The following is a 14,469-nucleotide window of genomic DNA, read 5'->3' on the forward strand; positions in this document are numbered from 1 at the left end:
TTGGGATGGATCGGCCGAGTTTCGCATTAAAGTTTCCTTTTATTGGAATTTTATTTAGAGAGAGTGGTTTCGCACCTTGATTTTTATCGTTCTTATTACTCGAGATATGTTTAGGTATAATTTCGATCAACTTTGCTCCATCTATTTTCTGAGTAAAAAGTATTGTACATTAATATAGAGGAAAAAGAAAGTTAGGAAATTGTTCTGAATTAGTAATTTTTTTAAGAGAATATCGAACAATGCATCGAAAAAAGAATAAAAAACGTTATGTATGATTTTCAAGGACGTTTAGAAACAGGAACGCACGCGGAAAAAAATTTACAATTTCTCTATACGATTCTCTCACGGTGGTGTTGTTGCGTGTCGTATAAATATCGCGTTCAACCGGTGATAAGAAGATGCATTCGGAGCACGGTTAAGAAACCCCGATAATTTATACACCGGTCTAGTTGCAATGCACCGGTGCACACTTGGTCAGGTTGCACACGTTCACTCGGTGGTTTTCTTTCTTGACCGGTATTGCTTCTCGATTTCATAATCCAGAAACAAACCGCTGCGTTAATTTTATAATCTCTCGCGCATCGTCTTCGTCGTTAAGCTTAACGAACTGAGAAACGTTTTATCAATCACTTGTTTTCCCTCGAAACGGCCTAGGGGAGAGGGAACCAATTAAATCGCACGCTTCGAGCTGTTGGACGATCTCGAGACGAAAATTTGTTTCGTCCTCCTTTTTCATTTTCCAAAATTATTTTTTAAATTCCTGCGATGTTTTTTTTTCTGAGAAATACATCGTTTCGAGTATTCGAAGATTAAGAAAATGTATAATAAATAAAATTTGTTTTCTATTTGCAAGAAATATAATATAATCGTAAATATAATCGTTTGCAGATGTTGGACGAAAGGGAGTTTCGTTCGACAACTCCGTTCTGCCGAATAAAATTCTAATTCAAGTCGAGGCAGAGATCCAATTAATCGGGCACCATCTTAATTCCGGTAGAAATTCGTAGAAATTCGACTCAAAGTCGATTGGCAATTACTACTTTGACGTTCCGTTTAACAAAGACAATTAAGGTTCACGAGTTAGAGGAGATTGATTGACAATTATCCTAGGCACGTTTTCTCAAGCAATTTGATCGATAATAATCTTTAAAATAACAATCTCGTTTTTCTTCCATGACGTTTTATCTTCATAGTTAATTAATATCTATTTTTAATTGTTGTTAATTCTTCTCGATGTTCTATTAAAAATTTCAAAAATAATACAAATTAACGTACTTGCTTTATTATTCACTTAATAAAAAACGCTTAATTCGATATAAAATTCGAACAGTATAATTCGATCGATGAAGTGTGAACGCACAATTATTCAAAATAGAACTGTCAAATTAAAATCGTCAAAGAAAAATAGAATATCTAACTGTAAATGTTGTACATACAGTTGGTGTCGTTTGTCCAATTATTTTCCAATATTTCCCAAGAGAAAATATCTCCAAGAGTTGGGGGAATTTTTACGAATTATATTATCGTTTCATTATCCCCAGATTCGAAAAGAAAACGAAGCGTTGCTCATCATCGCAATTTTTCAATAAGGTTAACTCGACAATCGGCTATCGAAGGTAAACATAATCGAATAACGAAACGAAGCTTCAATACGGTTCGTTACCTTCCATCACTCTCGATAAGATAAACTCGCCGATCTCCAATCGCAATTTTTCCACCATCAAATTCAATCCTCGAACGTTTAAATTTCAATTTCGTCGCGAGTGAAATAATTTTTATTCCTGAAAAAAAAAAAAAAATAAAGAAAGAAAGAAAGAAGAAAGTTAATTTTAAACACTGTATGTATTGAATAAAAAAGGGAGAAAAATATAGGAAAAATAAGTGGCCATAGGATACGAAAAAATATCAAATTTTCAAACGTTTGGGAATACAATGTTTCCCCGTAGGTTCCTACACCCGTACATATTACGCGTGGTTATGGGACACGGTTGTGTACAGTGCTCGACAAGTATGGTGTTCCACGAGACAGACATAAATTGCGGACAATTTTCTCTTTGAATACGTACTACTTTGTGTACCGTCTAACCGCCTCTCTCGCCTCTGAAACGGGGAGAATAAGAGGTTAGTGGAAATCTTGTGTGCATAGAGTGTTACAGGGGTAATAATTATAATAATAATAATAGTAATTCAAAGAATGCAATGTATTTTGATATTAGAGATTCAATTAGATTTAATTTCAGGTTTTCTTGTCTTTTTGAAATTATTTAAAAAATTGTGCAAAAGAAAAAGAATCAATAAATTAATTTAATTTAGATCATCGCATTATTAAAATACGGATTGCTTTTTTTTTAAAACAAACAAATTGAAAGTAAGTCTTTAATCAATAGAGAAAATTGTTTTTTTATTATAATTTAATTTTTTCCCTTTCGATCGCATATTATTCTTGATAGGATATCTTATACACGTGATTATGTAAAGTAGTATTATTCTAAACGATATTCATAAACGAACCGAAAGTAGCATCATAAAATTCAGTTTGTCATAGTTTTGTTCATAGTTTCTCTCGCAACAAATTGCATTAATTTTATTCATTGCGATTGCCACTGTTTTCTAAGCTTTGCACTCTCAGCCTCGACTCTTCTATCGTAATAATTTTACTTGGAACTGCATCTGTGCTACACTGTTCATTTTGTAACGAGAGACAGGAGAACAGGAGCAGTGAATAGCATACGCAACACGAAATGCAAGTAGAAAAAGTAGATGAGAAATAATCGAGAGAGGATGGAAAGAAGTAACGATTTTTTAATCGAAAAATTAAAAAGAATGAATTATCCTGCAATATTTATTCTCAAAATTTCGATCTGTAATATTACTCATTTATTTAAAAATAAAGAAAGAAATATCTAAATTTCTTTTATTATTAAGATTTCATTTTCCAAAGAGATGTTTAATTCCAATTCTTGTTTGAGTAAAAGTATCTAATTACATATTACACGTCGATTCGTGCAAAAATTTAAATCATCAGGATATCCGTGAATACGAATATATCGACTCAGATATCAGAAGTAAATTCAAATACAGGAAGTGGTGCACTTGTAGAGCAACTTCAACATGAAAATCCATCAATTTTCCATATCTCTGTCAAAGCCTTGTACTTAATTTAAACTGTGTACACAGCCCTCCATAACTCCGTCTGTCGTCCAATAAACTCTGTACACTGAAGGAAAATTGCTTCATACACTGAAGAACTCCGCGTCTGAGTGACACTGTAGGTACCTGCATGATTTCAGATCGTCTTATCGAACCGTCTAGCCCCGTCTATATTCTCTCCTCACCTGTCTAACATAAGTTGTCTCGTCTACCCGTATAGACAGATAAATTACACTGTTCGTACGATGCCGTTATTTCAATTGTTCGACTCAATTCTGCATTTTCCATACTTATTAACGAACTAACTTTTTTTTCCATTTTTTAATCTTAATTTTAATCTTAATTTTGAATTGAATAAAATTGAATCGAATTCAATATAAATGGAAAAATTGTGATATTCTCACACGCAGATTATTTCGTTGATAATTCAACGAGACATTGGTCGATGAATTTTGGATAAGTGGAAGAATTGTGTGTGTAGATACTTGAGATTATTTCTTACCGTTGATGATTCAATTATATAATTGTCTTTTTGATAGGCAATTTCTTAATTATATATTAACTTGATTCAATTGATCGTGTGTGGGTGCATTCTTGAATTTTCACGGAGGTAACTGCGAAGAAGGAAAATCGTTTGAAGAATATAAGAAAATAAAAAAATAAAAAAAGAAAATAGGCGAGATTATAAGGCAGATAGGAAATTTCATGAAAATGTTGAGCGTGGTAAATATTTTATGAATATTATCGCAGACAACGACGATAGAACGAGAAAATATTGGACTGGAATATAAATTGGTTTTCGTTTTATAGAAATGGTTTCGAAGGCAAGGAGAATATATTATCTTGATTGGAAATTTCTCTATCCTTTTTTCTTTTTGCATTATAAAATTGAATCGTACTTTATCGCATTGATTGATTAATTAAAATGATAAATTTCTTAGAAATAGAAATAAAACTTTTTAATATATTCAAGTAAATGTAAATAAGTTTAACTAGATTCCAAATAAATTAGCAAGATAAACAAATCTGTTCTCATTTGTAGAAATTTATATTTGATCAAAATAAATCTTTACCGAAAATTTTAAATATTTTATCAATAAAAAATGAATAAAAATATAATAAAGTTATGACAAATCACACAATATGCATTTCAATAATTTAATAAAATTTTGATAAAATTCCATTTCAAATAAGTTCATAAAAAAAAGAATCCAATTTCAACAAAATTTTCCAATTAATTTAATAGAAAAAAAAAATAAATAAAATATGTTTTAAAATATTGCAATTATTTGCTCCATTTGACGCAATAAAAATAATATAATCAATTATAAAGATGTAGTTCATGAAAACAAGAACACCTTATCAAACAGTGGAAGAATTGGTATGATAAATGTCTCGTTCCTCATTTTTAATAATCTTCTAAATGTTCAAGCGCGACTCTTTTACGCGGGATTCAGAACGAGCGACGTTTTTACTTTCTCTCTCTCTCTCTCTTTCTCTTTCTCTCTTTTTTTTTTCCTTTATTCAGCTATAAGAGCAGAAGGATTGCGGAGGATGTTTTGCCAAAGTAAAGATGGATCTGCTAATGGAACTTTTGTTATCAGTAAATTCAAGAGAACCGGCTCTCTTCAGCAAAAAGAGCGAACGCCTGAGAGAAAAAGAAGAAAAAAAAAAAAAAATACCTTTTAAGCTTCTTCCAAAGGTGGAACCAGATTTCGCGATTCCACCATTCATTTCGATGAAAAAGATCGCGTGCTGCTTTTCGTTTTTCTCTCTTTTTTTTTTTTTTCCTTCTTTTCTTCTTTTTTTTTTTTTTTTTTATTCCTTTAATGAACATTCATCGGCGGTGTATTAAAGTATTGCGAGATGTTATGCATTAAACGAGATAAAATTATGATTAATCTCGATAGAAACGGAAATTTTATTGGAACAATCGATCGATTTTGCACAATAATTGATCGATCAATAGTATATCAATAAATTGATAAATTATCGATTTATTTAGAGATTTATTACTTTCCATTTGTAATTTTACAATCTTTATTTCAAATATATATTCATAAAAATTTACTTGCGTATTTAATCGATTGCCAAAAATTCTTCGAAAACTTTAATTATCTTCGATTCTACAAGGGATGTTAGATAGTTTTTAATTTACGTTTCGATTTAACGATATTGGAAATTGGAATTCGAGATTTTCTGATATCGTTCCTGATGCGATTACAGCCGGCAGGATAATGCTGTTGAGCCAACGATAGCCGACCAATTCGACTTCCCTCGTTTACTCGATGCGGAAGACCAAGGAAGCGGAACCGGAAGCGACTATCGTTCCAGGATAAAAAGGCGAAGCACGTTAATTAAGCCTTCATTAATGAGGGAACCGGTGTTGCGGGAGCAGGCTACGTTTTCTAAGGAATAGACTGTCGGAGTTTACGGGAAAGGCTCATCGTGCGCCTGTTTCTACAACCTTTTAGCGATTACCGCATACGCTGTACAAAGATATTATTCCACTTAATTCCGTGTTTAATGTTTAAATTATTACCGTGTGCTCGAAAGATAATTACATTTGTATATCCGATTACAGGTGTGAATTTTAACGAGGTGTTTTGTTTTGTTTGGGGGAAAGTAATGGTTCAGGTGAGATAAATATTTTGTATTTGTTGACACGATGATTGATGCAACTTTGTTTCTCGTAATGATAAGTATACGCTTTTATGAAAATCGCAAGAAATTAAAATTTCGTATTTTTTTCATACAAATATAACACTTTTTTTTGGACGTTAAATAATAATGTGAAAATAAGAGATGGGAATTTTTCCCTTTTGTCTTATTATTTACTAGCAATTTATTTTTTATTTATTTGCAATTAAAATTGCATTAACCTTCATTTCTAAAAAAAGAAAAAAGTGAGAAAGAAAAAAGCAGAGGAAAATAAATTTCATTTGACCAAGGAAATAAAAAAAGGTAATATTAAGCTGAAATTTTCATTCGGTAGTTCAACGTTCCACGTCCCCATTCTGTCCATTGTAATTTTCACTTATCTCGCGGTCTCGATGTTGCTTGAATTTTACGATCTAATTAAACGAACGGTTCTCTCAACATGAGAATGCGAGAAAGTACGATAAACAGGAACGAAAAATTCAAGTTGAAGGTTGCAATCATCCAATGACTTGTAGAAGTATGATGAATCGAACGAAATAAAATACCAAATAAATTCGTCCCATATCGCATAATAATTAATCTTGTACATTTCTTTAAATTCTTCAATGTTTCTCTTGTATAATCAATTATTAATCAATTCAATATTAATTTCCATTATGATATTCCAAACTTCTTACGGATTCGTCAAATTTATTCCTTTTACACGAATCGAATTCTCGTTCCCACGAGACTTATCTTTCGTCAACTCATTGAGAACCGTTCGAATCCTGGACGAGGCTCGCTCTAGTTTTTTTTCACACAATGGAAAAAGTAGTGAAAAAAATCGTATGTACATTGCCTAACGCGAATTTCGCGAGAGAACGTGTAACGCGTCGTGGCTTGATTGCCCTGGCACGAACAAACTGTAATCAGAGGCGTGATTGCGATAATATTTGCCCTGCGCCATATTCTAACACGTATCTGCACACCTATGGGGATCAACGAATGAAGATGTTGCTTTTTTGAATATTGAAACGTTTTTTCATCGAAAAATAATGCGTTCGTGTGATCGATCAGAGAAAGATGTGAAAATAATTTGATCAAGTGTAAAATATTTGATTTACGGAATAAATTAATTACAATTTTTATCAATTTTCTTTCCCCGGCGAGGAGAGAAAAATTCTGGAAAATCTTTTATTTTTCCTTCCTTAGATTTCAAAACTTCTCTTTACAAAATATAAACATTATCGAATAACTGTTGTGTAAGCAATATTGTATGAGAATTATCATATCAAATCGTACATTAATCATGATCTAACCATGAAATTCAAGTCCTCTACTTACGTTACAACGTAATGCAAAATATAATATAATATCGTGGTATCAAAAATATCAGCAGATTGAATTAGAAAAAAAATTCGATATTATAATTTAAAAAAACATTAAATTCACATTAAATTGCACGAGCACGAAATTGAAATAACGCAGGCTGGAAATAGAAGAGAACACACGCGCGGACGGGATATGAGGGGCATTACGTGGATTGACACGAATTACCAGAACTAGTTGAGGAGTAATGAATCCTCTATTCGTGACAGAGGTCAACTAGTTTCAACGAGTGCATTTGCGTTTGAAACAGAGGGTGTGTTACCCTCCTTACTTAAAATATCCCATCTACCATTTACCAAATATAATTTTTTGAATATTCAATTTTAAAGTTTTTTTTTTTTTTTTTTTTTGCTAGGACAAATAAATTTGATTATTTCTCGATCTTCGTATCTCAGACTTTCTGACTTCATTTAAAGAGTGGTTAATTTATCCCTTAATAATGCTGAAATAAGATGTCTTATTAAGATTTCTACAAAGCTCAGATCTTCTATTTTTATTTCAACGAGAGGATTTAATTTGCGGTTGTATCTTTGCCTTATTCCTGTTGAAGAATTACCTTTGACTTTTATTAAACTCAACTCGTTGTTTCAAATATCTTCTTCGTTGATTTTTCAAACATATCTTCCAGTTTGTGTCATCTCTTTTTATTTCATTACAAGTTTTATTCTGAACTTTTTTAATTATTTGACAATTGTTTCGAATTTTTAATTAAATTTGTTAACAAAATCATTTTCTCCTATGAAAAATATCGTTTACGCATTGCTGTAATAACATTTTAATAAATAAATAAAATAATTAATTATAAATTTTAATATTACATTACATCAATTTGAAATCACAATTTGATTTGAATTTGTTTAATATTACATTAAAAGTGAAAAATAGAATTTTATATAATTATTATAAAGTTAAATATAATTAACAGAGAGTATAATTTATACAAAATTTTAGTTCATTATGCGTTCTTCTTCAAATAAATATCTCAAATTACATAGACGTCTGGTTTGATAAGTTATGACAATGTGAGGCAGATGGATGCCGAACAGTTTAGGCGGAATACTAGTAATTTAAAACGAAAACCGGCCCCTCGAATCTACTTGGCCGTGTTTGTAAGTTACGGGCGCATGCATAATTGCGATTTCATTTGCACGGCACAGGGTATTCTTAATGTCTTTTAATGAAATGTGGCTCGGAAGAATTTCATTTCGTTCGTATCTCGGCCGTAAGACTTGTGTCTGAAAATAATTGAACCGTTGGAAGTAGAAATGGCGTACTCTACCCCTCGTTATTTTCCTTCTAATAAAGTATTTTCTTTTTTTATCTTTCTTTGCTTCTCTTTTTTTTTCTTAAGACAAAAAAGAAATGAAAGCAGGGCTTAATTTTACGAAGCGAAGAACTTTTATGGAGTTAAAAAAAGAATTAAGGAATAATATTTTAATACACTTAGTACACTTACTGTCAACGATTCGGTTTATCTATCCCTTTCTGCGAAAACTTGATGCTCTTATCTTTGCGCTAAATCTCAATAAACATTTACTTTTTTAATCAATTATAATATTAAAGTTGTTTCCATTTTTCTTCAAATAATAAAAATGGATCTTACTTTCTTCGAACATTATGCGATCATTCTTTCCAAAAACATCACACTAGAATTATTTCAACTGCTATTCATAAATGTAAAAGTTTCGAGATCAAATAATAATTTTTACAATTTGAAAATGTATCCCGAAGGCTTACAGCTTTCTATTGATCAGATCAATGGAAAATGGTAATGTTAGTCCTTGAACTTTTGATCGTGGAAGGCACAAATTTTCCGTAGTTAATCACTTTTTTAATTAGATTTTGTCGCTTTTGATAGTAAGATCAAAGATCGTCCAAGATAGTTGATCGAATATAATTTTTTCTCTATATAATTTTTTAATTTCTTTTTTTTTGCACACGTTCACGAGGAACGATTGAAACGGGAAAAGCAAACAGCGTCGTGGAAAGCTTTTATGTATCTCATTTTTCCCCTCCGCCGTTTTAATCGACGGGTGGACCCTTTCGCTAGAAGTTTTATTTGCAGTGGAAAATTTGCTCGTTTCCGTAGAAGGATGGAGCGTGCGTCACCTTTCTGCAGTGACAGCAGAATCTCACCCTTTCATCCTCCCTTCCACTTGCGTTCCCTTTTTGTTTCGTTTCATCCTTTTTTCCTTTCTTTCTTTTTTTTTCCATATTTTTTTTTTCTCTCCCTCTCCTTTTTCGAGCAATGCGTCGAACGAGCGCCACTGCTCGAACACTACTTAAACTTCACTCCTGTATCCGTGAGTTATTAAATTTTACCGGAATCGGGGGTGGGATGGTGGCCTTGCCCTTCGAAATTAATATTTCAACCGTTTGAAAACGGACGTCTTCGCGCGACATGCAAACAATGGAAAACTATCTTCTGTCTATACTGTGGAGGATGGTTTGTTTTAATCTGTGAAAATGTAAAAATGTTAGGCGTGTAAAGATTGATGAAGGTTTGGAGATGTGGTTCGAATTTTTGAGAAGAATTATCCAATTATGAAATTGTAATTTTAAATTAGATAAAAATATAAAAGAATTGCGATTAAGAACTATGTTAAATCAAAATAAAAATAACTTTGAAATCAGTTTGTAAATGAAAAAGTTAATATGATTGGATTGATGAAAATTTGAGGTTAGAATCAAAATTTTTGAAGACATGCTACATACAAATATTATATCAAGGTATAACTAATGAATTTTGTTAGAATCAATAAATTAATAAATCAAAAAATTCTGTAATAATGAAAATCTGTAGAAATTTTTATTAATCATTTATTTGATATTTATTAGATTCAATAAACTTATTCATTATTCTATTACGAACTTTATAATTTACTTATATAAGTATTTATATAATGAAATTTTCCCACATTAAAACTTGCTGCAACTTCTATTATTATCTATAAAAAACTACGAATTATCTTTCGAAACTATTAAAAAATTTTCATTTATACGCTTTATGTAACGAAAAATAAAGATATAATGAAAAGAAAATTTCAAAATTGGAGCCTAATAAGGATTTCAAACGTTAGTACCTCGAGGCGTCGACAGAGTGCGCAGATGTCGCTGGCGTCGCGCAATGAGTGACAGCGCGGGAGTGGCAGTATAGTTTCGGACGCCGTGGCGCGTGGTTCGAGGTTAAAAAGTAGATCGTTTGTTCGATGATATACCATTTACGTGTGTTCGATTTGAACGTGTTATATATTCGCTCGATCGACGACCAGTACACGTGTCCAGTACAACGAATATCACGGTGATTTGCTTGCGATCGGTTGTCGCGGTTTATTGACTCGACTTCGTGGTCTCGGTGTGTTTGTTTTCCCGTGGAGAAGTGCAATCATCTGTGGATTACCTCGAGCAGCTGCAACGGACAGGTTATTTGGCCGGCTGGACGCCTCGTGTGCATCCATGATCCGTGAACCAGGCTGATCGATCGATAGATTATATTTACTTTGGTGACGCCGAGAGGAAAGAGAAGCTGTCGCGTGAGAGATAAACCTCATGATTTTATTATGATGATTAACCCTCACGCGAACGTATCTGCGCATTTGAGACGCGCTTCATCTTTGAATCCGGCTAATTACGCGTTTCTTATAGAGGACGCTGCGCAACATCGCGCGAATACGTAGCGTGGTAAAGCTCAAAACCTTGAGATTGCTTGAAAAACGAGAAACGAAATTGTTGTTTATTTATAGTTTTTAAAGTGTATGTTTGAACGTTGAATGATGAATAATCGCCTGAGGGTTAATCTGAAATTATTTGACCGAAATAAATTTTTATTGCGTATTATATTAGCATCTTTTTGGTGAGTCCAATATATCTTATTATAGAGGTCGTTCTCGTTGCTACAATATGAAGTGTAGGGAATAAATTTTTGTATGATTATTCCTTCTTTAAAAAAATAATCTAGAATATTATTTAATTTTAGAATACTTTATTTTAATTTATATTTTATTTTTTTTTTTATGATCTAAAGATCATGTAGTAGTATATCGTGAAAAATATATTGTACGTACTGTAATTAAGTATTCTAAAATTAAGTAACCTGAGTCAAATATAACCTAAATAATCATGATCGCTTGAACTAATAATACTAATGAAGTGTTAATAATGATATTATTATTAGATTTAAATTAAAAAGACAGTGCAATACTAATAATTTTTATATTATATATATAAAAAATTTTATTTATATTTTTTTATTTAAAAATATAATTTCATATTTTTTTTTTATTTTAAAATTAAATCAAAGTAAAAAAATATCAAAAAGAAACTCGATAATGAGGTTAAATTCTTTTCGGTTATCTGTCGTTTGACTATCTCTTCTATTTCTCTTGATAAGATCATATATCTTTATGATTATACACCGACTAAAAATGATGTTTCATCGTAAAAAGAATAGAAAATTAACAAGAAAATTATATACTTAATTATAAGAAAATTATTCTCATCAAATTAATAATAATCTGCTATTTTAGATGAATTTTCAAGTATATTTAGACATTGAAGATACTATTAATTATATTTAATTTTATCTCGTAGCACGTTTCGAGTTAATTTAGTAATCTAATTAACACGTATCTAATCAACCCTCTATTATTTTGAATATTGACGATAAACTCGCCAGTATTTTCAATGTGTTTTCAGTCATTTCCCCCTGTTATTACGTAATATGCCGATCTTTTATAATACCTACATTCTTTTCCTTGAAATAATAGATGAAAATTATAAAGAAGCTGAAAGTACGTATCAGTTAATTTTAATTACCAGTATTCGTGATAATATTTCGCAGAAAGAATTAATTTTGCTTAAGTCTACAAAAAGAATCATAAGTATAAATTCAGATTAATTTATTTATTTTAAAAATAAAAATAAACATTTTTTAATTTTTTTCAATTTTGCGATCGTTGATTTTTATAAACTTTAAATCGCAGAAAAAACAAATTATAACAATTTGTCGGATATCGTTTGATTAGTTTAGTATCAATGATGGGCGAATTTTTATAGAATATAAAATTTATACTCTTTGATGATGTACGATTTTATCAGAATATATTATACGCGAATATAAACGGTAAAATAATTTATATCGAAGAGATATACGTATCGTGATATCATTTGTTGCGTAATTAATCGCTCGATGAGAAATTCCCTTTCGCGATGTTTAAAAACAAATATTGGATTAAAAGTACGAGATCGAGACAAGATTAAAATTTCTCCGTGAAAATAATACCGAGGCAACAAAAGAATTGTTAGATATTATATAAAATTTCGAGAATAACAATTTTCTAGACAGATTAATGAAACAAATATCAAAATTTTTTTTTTTTGTTTCTTATATTCCTCTATCATATATGATGATTTTTTGAAAAATATGTGATGTTCGTTCAGTTTTCTTTTTTCCATTCTTCCGAGAATAATTCCGAGAAATAAATAGAAAATTAATTTTATTTTAATATTAATAAATTTATTTTTTAGTGAATAGTTTTTTTTTTATTTATCACGTAGAATATAGATAGATCTATTTCTATCCTGTATTAATTTTATGCCAGAGTACAGGTGTAGCGTAAAGATATTTAACTTATAACAACATATAAGAGTAAACTAATTTTTAAAAAACGGTCATGATTGACATAGTAATGCAACTTATCAATAAAAATAAAGTAGGGGAAACCCTGCTAAAAGTGGGTATATGGGTAAAACTGGGATCTACTATTATTTTTAAAACGGTTCAATATTTTCTATTATCGTTTCAGCCGTGTTCATTTATCTCGGTATATCAACAAAAACCTGTTAGATTATCAAAATGATATTAACAATCTTTCTCCAAACTTCAATAAATTCGTTTCTGAGCACAATTCAATCTATTTCGAATTAAATATATTATTATTTTTTTTTTTTTTAAATATATTCGCGCAATATTTTTAATTCATTTGCCCATACGCTTCGGAAACTTTCGGCTTTCACAACACACTTCCCTCCTATAAAAATGTCCATAAGCCGATACTAAACTTCTTAGTCACGCCCTTCTATATTCCCCATCGATACGAGTACATTGTATCACCGTTCTCCCTGTTTTTTTTTTTTTTTTTCCATTGCACACAATAGATCGAGTAGATCCAGAAAAGGTTAATGTATTCCAAATTATTTTCGACGCGTCCTAATACCGCAGTGCTCCTCTTTTTCGCTCCTTTACATCTGCCTTTCGTTCCTTCTCTCTTCTTCCGGGTGAATTTTACGTTAAACGAGATTCCCCTGGGACTACTTGCAGTCCAACAAAGAGATGTAAATTACGATCTCTGCTCGCTGTATTTTTTTTTCTCCTTTCTCTTCTCTTTCTCTCTCTCTCTCTGTGTCCGTCTCTCTGTCTCTATCTCTTTTGTGTTTGCACTGGTTGAGAAATATGTGTGTCAACAGGAACTTTTTCACAGAGTGCATAGTGCACTTGCACTTTTGTGCACGCGCTCGTGATCCTTGACCCAATTGACATTGTTCTGTCACGTGCTGTGCGGCATTTCGTTCGAATTCGTGTCTGACAGCGATCTCCCTGATTGCATTTCAATTTGAAATTCGCGGAAATTCTCGCGAATATCTGACCAACGTGAACAACGGCATGGCAACAATATAAGCGGCTTGTTTGCATTGGAAATGAGAAAATTTGAAATTTTCATTCGTGGAAATATATTTTTCCTGTTTGTTTTATATTTCGAATCGAATTTTAGCGCACGAGAATTTTCGGAAGGTATTAGTATGAAATTCGTAAAAAAAAAAAAGAAAAAAAATTCTCGTAAATATTTGAATCGATGCGAACAATCGATTGTGACGCGAAGCGACTATTTGCATCGAAGATGAGAATGTATAAAATTTTTTTGGAGGAAATTTTACTGTTTTCAATTTTATGGAATTTTGACTATATTTATTAAAAGGGCTAGAAATTTTTGAGAAATTTAATTTAATTTCGCGTGTTTATTTATATTTTATTCTGTATATTTTATGTACAACTCTGTATGTACGAGTTCATAGTTTCTTCAATTTCATAGAAAACAGTGAAATTGCATCTTATTTTTATTTTTTCGTTTACGACCATCGTTTAACTGCTAATTAAGTTTCTAATTTCTAATATGAGCATTTATATAAATAGAACCGAGATTTTTTTTTGTTTTATTATTTTTGTTTTATTTTATTGTTAAGAATATCCAAGAGATATATTTTCTAAAATACCGCGATAAAAATATGAAATGA

At 31.1% G+C, this 14,469-nt stretch overlaps 1 protein-coding gene across 15 annotated transcripts in view; it reads left to right on the forward strand.

Moving 5' to 3' along the window:
- LOC107995623 (rap guanine nucleotide exchange factor 2) overlaps positions 1-14,469 on the forward strand; it is a 190,168-nt gene that overhangs the window by 79,869 nt on the left and 95,830 nt on the right. For 2 of the 15 annotated variants that reach the window (XM_017053240.3, XM_062073919.1), the window contains exon 1: positions 10,325-10,601. The exons of 12 other annotated variants lie outside the window; for them this stretch is intronic. The gene's annotated coding sequence lies outside the window, so the exon portion shown is untranslated. Of the gene's footprint in view, positions 1-10,323; positions 10,602-14,469 lie in introns of those variants that run through there. One more of the 15 variants, XM_062073899.1, reaches the window with a different exon arrangement.

The sequence above is a fragment of the Apis cerana genome, linkage group LG4, assembly GCF_029169275.1.
Source record: "Apis cerana isolate GH-2021 linkage group LG4, AcerK_1.0, whole genome shotgun sequence".
Taxonomy (NCBI): Eukaryota; Metazoa; Arthropoda; class Insecta; order Hymenoptera; family Apidae; genus Apis; species Apis cerana.